Here is a 10,054-nt window from a genome sequence, read left to right as displayed (position 1 = left end):
TGTGAGTGGCCAAACTCACATATACTATATACAAGCTTATACAAACATATACTATACAAGCTTAAACAAGAAAGATATTTATTTGCCTTATCGAGAAAAGTCTGAAGGAAGGGATCCCAAGCTGAGCTGAGTCACAGTGTCTGAGATCCAGCTTCCTTATACACTTATATCTAGGACCTACACCCCATGTTAAACAGCAGGTCCATTCACAAATGCACCTCATGGTCCAATATGGCTGCACTAGTTCCAGTCAACACATCCACATCCCAGGCAGGAGTTAGGAGAAGTGAAGTGAAGAAGGGGCAAAGGGCCTATGCCAGCTTTCTCTTAAGGAAGCCCTAGCACAACACTCTATTTATATTCCTTTGGCCAGAAATTGGTCACATGTCCATTTGTAATTGTAAAAGAGGGTGGAAAAGGCAGCCTCCACTTTGGGTGGTCACATGCCTAAGCCAAACGTCGGAGACTATATCACTGTGCTCCAAGGGGGACATGGATATTGACTCCACCATCATCAGTATTTACCAACTCAACTGCCTAAAATTCAGACAGTATGTTGGGAATTCTTTGCCAGGCTGGGAGCACACAAACTGTAGTTAAAAAAAAAAAAGGACTCTAGGTGTACCCCAGCCTGTACTGCCTGCGCAGAGAAGGGCTGGCAGTGTCTTCCAGCCAGAGTTCAGAGGAGGGAGAGAGGACCACTTGATGGTTACAGGCGAGCACTTTAGAGTCCAGCATGTTTGGTTTTGGCTCCAGGGCCTTTCAGCTGTGTGACCATGGGCACATTCCTTAACTTCTCTGAAGCTCAGCTTCCTCATCTATAAAATGGGAAATATCATTCCTGCCTCAAAGGAAGATCTTGAAGATACAATGGTATCATGAACACAAGACGCTCAGCACAGTGCCCTGAGGAGATTCTCAGAAAACCACCCCTGAGAGGAGAGGAATGAGATCACCTGCTCCGGCAAAGGTCTAGGGGAATTGTGATGGGACTGGGGCTCAGCCACCAAGGGACCTGGAGTTCTTCGGGTAAAGCAGGAACCAGCTTTTTGGTCACTTTTATTTTGTCCCCTTTGTTTAAAACATTTACTATACAAGTGAAGTATGTTAATTTTTGAAAGTGAGCAAAAGCAGATGAGCTAAACGAAGAATCAGCAGTAAACTTACCACTTAGAAGCAAAACTTTATGAAGTTGTTGAATATCCTGTCAGACTGTTTTGTAACCCTATGTATACATATGACCAAGTGCATTTATATACTTCTTTTAACGTAAAATGTATATGCTTTTCATGGAATCACACTACACATAGGCTACTCGAAAACCACAAAATGCTAAAAATGCTCTGTTGAAATCTTTTAACCTCTTGACTCCTCAGCATCTTTTCGTGACAACAAACTGGAGAGCTACACCATCATTCTTACTGGCATGAGATAAGACCAAGATTTACTCCACTATTATTCTGTTTCACATAGGAGTGCTTTCCATTTTTTTAGGGTTAAAAATCATGAGGCAGTGAACATCCTCATGCAGAAATATTTGTGTGACTTTAAGGGTCATTTCATTAGGTTGGATTCCTCTAAGTGGCCCTCTTTCATGTTTTAAAAATTCTGGTCTCTCAAACAACCTACATTCAGAAATAAAAGATCTCTACATTTAAAAAAAAAGCCATATGGAACTGCCAGTCAGAGCTTTGGATCAGCAGGAGCAAATCCACTGTTTCCACACTGAACTGACGCACATCTCAGCCAAAAGTAAAGACACTTAACTCATCTGTGAGTCTTTCCCGCCTTATTGTGGGTAAACACATCATTTCCGTCCAGGTGATGAAATACCAACAATCATGATAACAGCTAATGCTTAAAGTGTGCTGAGTATGTGTCAGGCATTCTTCTAAGTGATATAGATATAATCATATCATATTATAATAATATTATAGATGTTAGGTTAAATGACATGTAATTTACTATAAACATATTATATATGCACATACGCGTGCATATTCAGTTGTGTCTTGTCTGACTCTTTGCAACACCATGGACTATAGTCCGCCAGGCTTCTCTGTCCATGGGATTTTCCAGGCAAGAGTACTGGAGTGGGTTGCCATTTCTTTCTCCAGGGTATCTTCCTGACCAAGGGATGGAACTGGAGTCTTCTGCATTGGCAGATGAATTCTTTACCACTGAGCTACCCGGGAAGCCCAAATACACATATTTATCTATACGCATATATACACATTCAGTCTTCGTGAGAACTCTATCAGGGAGGTGCCACTATTGTCTCCAGTTTACAAGGGGGAGGAAATCGAGACACAGAAGTGTCAGCTTGCCCAGAACTCATACCTGTAAGTGGTAAAGCTGGGATCTGAACCCAGACAACATGAATCTATGGTGCTTGGACCTCATCACCAGGCTAGACTTTGTGGACTTCTAGTGGGTCAGTGAGATCTTCCCAACCCTGGTTTTATAGGAGAGAGCACACGAGCCCAGAGAGGGTTAGCAGACTATTTTAGGTCACACAGCAGATTCGGGTGCTTCTCCCACCCAAGTTGTCTCCCCAGTTGTGTTTAAACACCTTCAGCGCCCATAAGGAAAGGCCCTGAACCTTTGCAGAGATGCCACAGAGACCTGGAGTTTTTGCCCACCCCTTCCTGGGAGCAGCATTTTGCTCTCCAACCCAGCCAGCACCAAAGCATGTTTTGAACACTTGCAGGGAGTGATGCCAGCTATGTGAGGGCTCCAGTTGGGCATGGCTCTCGCCAGAGAGCAGCTGGACCCAGTATGCGGGCCTCCTCGCCATCTTGGGCATCCCAGTCTTACTTCCAGGTTCCTTTAGCTGCTGGCGCTGGTCAGAGTACTAGTTATGGTATCTGAGAGTGTGGTGCATGGAGTAGAAAAACTGTATTTGCCCATCCGTCTAATCACTTTCCAGCTATAAGAGGCTGGTATTTTTTGTTGTTGGTTTTGTTTTTTGTTTTTCATGTGGCATTTGGGATCTTAGTTCTCTGACCAGGGATCGAACCCCTGTAGTGCAAGTGTAGAGTTTTAACCACTGGATCGCCAGGGAAGTCCAGTTATAAGAGATTGTGAATCTAATATTTAAGAATTCTAACTAAGTGAGAATTCTAATATGAGGACCGAATTCTTGGCTTCCATAATTTCTCTGAATTGTTTGATTCTAGAATCTTTGCCTTTCACTCCCAAAAGCTAAGGCCAAGGAAGGCCAACGGTCCTTCCTCTGGGCAGTCAGGGAGTGGCTGCCTGGAAAACATCAAAGAGTTGACAGGCAGCTGGTTTCGGTCTCTCAGAGGAAAAGGGCCATGACCTGTGTAGTCTGCCATCTTTTCCCAGAAACTCTGGTTTTGTTTGTGTTGTGTGTTTGCAAGACACCCTGGTTCCCCTGCCCCTAGCCAGGGACCCCACTTTATTTCCTCATCCAGTCTGGCTCTTACTCACTGGAAGGGCCCCAAGGTCAAGCCCAGCTGACCACTTCAGTAGCAGAGCATGTGCCCCGAGGTTAAGGAGAACAACTGCTGCTGATGTTGGGTGCTGCTGGTTTTTGAAAATATAAAATCAAACAGACCCTCCACATGCCCTAGGCTTCCACAGGGCCTACACTGGGGTGGCAGAAGCAGGGCCTCAGATTTGGGATGGGGTGCTCCCAGCTTCTCCCAGGATACCCCCACCTCTGGGGGGCTTCCATGACCTTCCAGGCTATGGCTGCCCATGCAACACTTGCCGGAAAAGACACAAGTCCCCAGTGTTAGAGAGGATGGAAAGGCAAGTCCAGTGAGTAGGTGGTCCCAGGGCAGTATGCGGGGGTAGACGAGGGCAAAAGATCACAGGCAGAGGGAGAGCTGAGCTTAAGGTCCCAGTTTGGCCTCATCCTGGCCGTGGGATGAGGGGTTGAGGAGAAAGGACTGGCTCGGGGTCTGGAGTGAAACCAGGGTGCAGTAGCAGCACGTGGCATGAACCTCCAGACAGGTCTGCAAAGGGTCTCCAGCCCGGAAGTGCTGAGGGCTGGGACCTGAAGGACATGGGAGAACAGGAGCAAGCTGGGGGGTGCTGGGACCAGTGCCAGGGTCAACCCCACCAGGCTGCACATCCTGTCTGTCACTCAGAAGCTGAGTTGAGAATGGGCTGTGCCGCTAGACTCACTTAACCTTGAACACTTGTCCTCCAACTTATTCTGTGCATTTTCAAACCTACAGACAAGCTGCAAGAAAAGTTCAATAGGGAGACTTTCCTGAGGTATCCAGTGGTTAAGACTTCGCCTTCCAATGCAGGGGATATGGGTTTGATCCCTGGTCAGGGAACTAAGATCCCCACATGAAAACTAAAATCCTTGCTGGGACTTCCCTAGTGCTCCAGTGGTTAAGCCTCTGTGCTTCCAGTGCAGAGAGCATGAATTCGATCCCTGGTCAGGGCACTAAGATCCCCATGCCGTAGGGCATGGCCGAAAAGTAAACAAGACAAACAACAACTAAGATCCTCCTATGCCATGCTGTGCAGCCAAAAATAAATAAATAAAATTTTACCAAAAAAGATAAAATTTTACCAAAATGTATCCTTTGCCCAGAGACCAACTGTTGAGATTCTGCCACCCTTGCTTTCTCTCTTGTGTTCTCTGTTATAGATGTCAAATCTATAAACCATATCTCTGTCTAAATACTCAGTGATCTGGGTTGCAGACATCATAACACTCTCTTAGCCCTTCAGCGTCCATCTCTTAAGTAAAAAGACATTCACTCACAAGACCACAATCCAATGATCATATTTAGGAAATCGAACACAGGTGCAATGCTATCTAATATAGAGCCCACATTCAAACTTCCTCAACTGTTTCAATAATGTCTGTTAGAACTTGTTCTCTTTTAGATTCAAGGTCCATCCAGAAGCACATATGGCATTTAGTTGGGTCTCTCTTGTCTTCTGTAATCTGGGACATGTCTCTGACTAGTTTTTCATGACTTCAATGTTTTTGGAGGATCCAGGCCAGTCATCTTGTAAATGTCCCTTGGTTTGCGTTTGTCTGGTTCTCGTCTCATGATTAGATCCTTGAACAATTCAAGGTGCTTGAGTCCTAGCAGCAAATTGTTATCCAAACATGTTGATCTAATGTCCTCTCCCACGAGCAGGGGAAGGATGTGCCTGACTCACTGCCAGCCCTGTTACCATTTGTAAAAATCTTAGGGAATTCCTTCACAGTTAACACTATGATTTCACTTCCAAGGCCCTGGGTTCAATCCCTGGTCAGGGAACTAAGGGGACCTAAGATCCTGCAAGCTGTGTGACCAAAAAAAAAAAAAAAATCCTGAAAGGTGGAAAATCTGACACTTCTCTGTTTAATGCTGCACATCTTAGCTTATATATGAGATCAAATGAGCTATTGGTATTTACTTGTCTATAATTTATCTGTTTATGTACTATCTCCCACTGTGGCGTGACCATTTTTCTCCCAAGGACTTGTGACATTATTCTATATGCTTTGGACATTTAATGTTTATCATATTTACTCTGAAGCAGTTTTTTAATATTATTTTTTTGCCTTTTCTTCATATGTATGTTTCTGACATTATGAGGATTCTTTATTACAAAAGTAATGCATGTTTATTATTTCAAAAATTAAAACAAATTAGAAGTATAAAAGTAAAAAATAAAGCCTGCCATGACCTAATTCTACTCCTCAGAGAAAACTGGCAATAATAACATGGATGTTCACACACATATCCATAGCCTACTTGTTCAGCCTGGAGAATGACCTACTGGTCACTGCTCAGCATTTTTTTTTTTTTAAGTTTTTATTAAATTTGTTACAATACTACTTCTATTTTATGTTCATTTTGGCCACAAAGCATTTGGGATCTTAGCCCCCGACAGGGATTGAACCCACACTCCTTGCATTGGAAGGTGAAGTCTTAACCTCTGGACTGCCAGGGAAGTCCTGTGGTTGCTTTTTTTTAAAAACCATCTGTCATGCATCCGCATGCATTTATTGGTAAAGAGGCCCAGCGTCTCCCTCTTGAGGTCTCTTCCAGAATAGCCTGAGATTCCCAGAGCTCACTGGATTCTAAGGCTAGTCCCACTTCCATAGCTCCCAGCCTGGCTGTTGCTGGCCCCAAGGTTCATACCAGGAGCTCAGTTCTTGATCCCTGAAATGGGAATGATGCCAGAAGGTGGGGGCGCGGTTGGGGGAGAGCATGGCTTCCCACCCAAGCCACATGTGGTGTCTGCCTTCCCACAGAGTGACTTCCCTCTTTGGGGCATAGGTGTCTTTGCCAGATGACCTTAGTCAGGACTGTTTCAATGGGTCAGATGGCAGCTAATCTCAATGACCCGTATAAGAGAGGGCTTGGTGCCAGGAGCTCTTTCCTTCCAGGGCTCCCAGGGACAGCCACAAATTTGCCCTCCTAGTCCCCAGATTAAGAGAGGGGAAGTTTGTTTGTTTGTTGTTTGTTTTTTAATATGCATGTGTTTTTACTTATTCATTTCTTTGGCTGTGTCAGGTCCTAGTAGTGGCATGCAGGATCTTTTTAGTTGCAGCATGCAGGATCTTCTACTTGTGGCACCCGAACTCTTACTGCAGTGGGATCTAGTTCCTCAACCAGGGATCAAACCTGGGGCCCCCTGCACTGGGAGCACAGAGTCTTAGCCACTGGGCCACCAGGGAAGTTCAAAGGAGAGGAAGCTTTGAGAGCTGATTAGAGCATGGAGTCAGACCCCTTTGGACAGGTTCCTTCCCCATCTGTCAGAGGAAGTGACAATAACAGAAAAAGGTCCAAAGACACTGTTGTTGTTCAGTCGCTAAGTCGTGTCCGACCTTTTGTGACCCCATGGACTGTAGCACGCCCAGGCTTCCCTGTCCTTCACTATCTCCCAGAGTTTCCTCAAACTCGTGTCCATTGAGTCAGTAATGCCATCCAACTATCTCATCCTCTGTAACATTACTACCTATCAACAGAGCAGATAGCCCTCAGCATAATGCTGGGCACACAGTAATAGCTCTATAGATGTGAACTATTACTATATCCCTGGATGAAGTGCCCTATTTTATAAAAATTAGATCCCCACACAAATTTTTCTCAGTCTGCTTTTCTGAATCGGTGTATTATAGATACCTCCCAAGTCTGCACGTACAGCCTCCTCTCCTGTGGAAGAGTCACATGGGTTCCCAAAGGATGGTGCCCATGCAGGAGATTAAACTGTTTCTAAGAATCAAAACCCTCAGTCTTTGCCTTGGTGATGTCTTTCTGCTTTAAATCTTAGGAAATTAGTTAAAATTTAATTCAGCTAGATTAGTTAAAGTTTAACGGTGAAGCTATCACCTGCATTTTCATTCCTTTGTCCTGGTAGTGTGTGTTTATCTTTCTGTCCATCATTTGGCTCTCAATTCACATGGGATTTCGATCATTTTCCTAACTTGGGAGAAGTGGGTGAGAGGTCAGCTTCCAATGCATGAGGTTGTAAAGGATGAGAAGGGACCAGGAGAGCCGCCAGCGAGGGTGGGAATGGGGAAGCCCTTGAGGAAGGGTCCTGGTATCAGACTTCCAGCCATCAGCATCTCTGGTTCTACCACCATCCTTGCTTCTGCTCCAGAACTTGGAACTCTTTCTGGTTGCTCCCTCACCTCTAACAGGGAACCCTTCAGGGAGTCCTGTGGACTTGTCCTCCTTAATATTTCTCACATTTGACCCTTCTTCCCACCTCCACTGTCACTTCTCACATCTAGCTCGCTGAGATGGCCCCTAACGGTCTCACCACCTTCATCCCGCCGTTCCCCAAATCAGCCAAACTGTAGCCAAATCAGCCAACGGGAGCAGTTGCCTCCACCTGGTAAAGCTAAGGCTGTTCAAACAGCAACATTATCTGGAAAGTAAGAGACTGGAAACAACCTAAATATCCAACCCAAACAGTAGTATATTAATTTCCTAAGGCTGCTGAAACAAATTGTCTCAAATTTGGTAGCTTTAAACGACATATATTTATTACCTTACAGTTTTAGAGGTCAGAAGGTCAAATAGGGTCTCACTGAGCTAAAAGCAGGCTGTCAGCAGGTGTGTGTTCTTTCTGGAGGCTGTAGGGGAAGATCTGGATTCTGCCTTTTCCACCTTCAAGAGGCAGCCCACCTCTTGGCTTGTGGGCTCTTTCCATCTTAAAAGCCCACAATGGTCAGTTCTTTCATGATACCATCTCTCTGGTTCTTACTCTTCAGCCTCGCTCTTCCTCCCCTTAAGGACATTTGTTACATTGGAGTCCCTCTGGATAATCCAGGGTAATCCTCCATCTCAAGGTTGGCAAACTACTCCATCTGCAAACTTGCCATGTGACAGAACAGCACAGGTTCCAGGGAAGAGGATGTGGACAGGTCTGGGAGCCATTTATCACAAGGAGCATGAAGTGAAACTGCAGCTTCTTCCTACAGGGGAACATACCACTTTCTAGGATGGATTCACTGTGAAGCTGCCTCAATGAAAGTTCTCTCCCTTGCGCAAGCCCCTTGTATAGCCGTGAGAGGGATCCTAGCAAAGTGGGTCAAACAGTGCATCAGAAAAAATGTATTTCTGGATTTTATGACCTTTGTGATATTTACCAGGTTTTTAAAAAAAAATTTAGGATTTGTTGTGAGTTCTTTTCTCACTCGAAATATAAATTCACTTGTTACCTAATATTCTATTACAATTTTGTGTTTTTTTAAAAGGACTCTAAAAATTGTATAAATGTCAGGTCCTACACAACCAGTATGTTCTCTGACCACCACTGAGCTACAGCTGCCTGCACCAATGGAATGACTCTCAAAAATACACTGAGTAAAAGAAACAAGTCATAGAAAAAAATACTCATTATATGATTCCATTTGTCTATGGCCCAAAAACAGGCAAAACTAAGTTATACAGTAGTGTATGGGGTTAAGTACACATATGGGGAAACCATAAAGAAAGAAACACAAGAGAATTGCTTACAGAATTTCAGGATAAATGTCATGGAGAAGTGATCAGGGAGAGCAATAAACAGGGTTTCCAATGGACTGATGATGTTCCTTATGTTAACTTGAGCAAAAGAAACAGTTGTCTCCATGTTGGTTTTAGAACTGAATATACATTGCATACTCTCTTGCATGGGTGATGTATGTCATGATTTGAATTTTTTATTTTAAAATAACTGGGTTAATTATTTTAAGAAACAAAATTTTAAGCTTAAAATTCTGCAGCAGCTTCTGACTGCACTCAAAGCAAAATCTACACCCGTTGCCGTGGCTTAAAGCCCCACGTGCTCCAGCCGGCTCTTCAACCTGAGGACATCTCCCATCACACTCCCCATCCTGCCCCCATCTAACCACATGGCCTCCCTGGGGCTTGATCTACAAAAGCCCACCTGTGACCTCCTTCCCAGGTCCTGGTTCTCAGCCTTATCTACGCTTGACACAATCACAGTTTGCAATGATATCAGTGCCGTCTCCCCAGTGGCCTCTGAGCCCAGTATGACCAAACCAAGTCTGTTTTGTTCCCACCTGGCCAAAGTAGAGGGTCTTTAAATGGGAGAAAAGGAAGGTAGAAGATCTCTCTCCCTAAACTCCAGACTCAGGTTCTTCTATTTACCCGCCTTCTCAGCATTTCTATTCACACATCTGGGAGGCATTTCAAACTTAATCCAGTCAGAACTCTGAAACCCTCAGTCTTTCCTGCCTCACTTAATGACAACTCCATCTTTGCTTGTTCAAGCCAAAATCCACAGTGCCGTCCTGGGACCTGACCACTTTCCGTCCCCTCCACTGCTGCCCTATGGACCAAACTGCCATGATCTTTCACCTAGATTACTGCAACAGACTCCTTACCCTGCTTCTGTCCTTGCCCTCTGCAGCTTCTCCACACAGCTGCAACAGGTGACTGGTTGGCTACTGCTTGGGTCCCATCATGTCCCTCCTCTGCTCAAAACTCTCCAGTGGCTCCCATCTCCCTCAGATTAAAAGCCAAAGTCCCTACAATGGTATCCCGAACTATGTGACCTGTGCCTCCTTTGTTTCAGAGACCCCTTTTTTTAAAAAAAAAACCTCATCTCC

The sequence above is a fragment of the Cervus elaphus genome, chromosome 22 (assembly GCF_910594005.1).
Source record: "Cervus elaphus chromosome 22, mCerEla1.1, whole genome shotgun sequence".
NCBI classification, from domain to species: Eukaryota; Metazoa; Chordata; class Mammalia; order Artiodactyla; family Cervidae; genus Cervus; species Cervus elaphus.
This window is presented reverse-complemented; position numbering follows the sequence as displayed.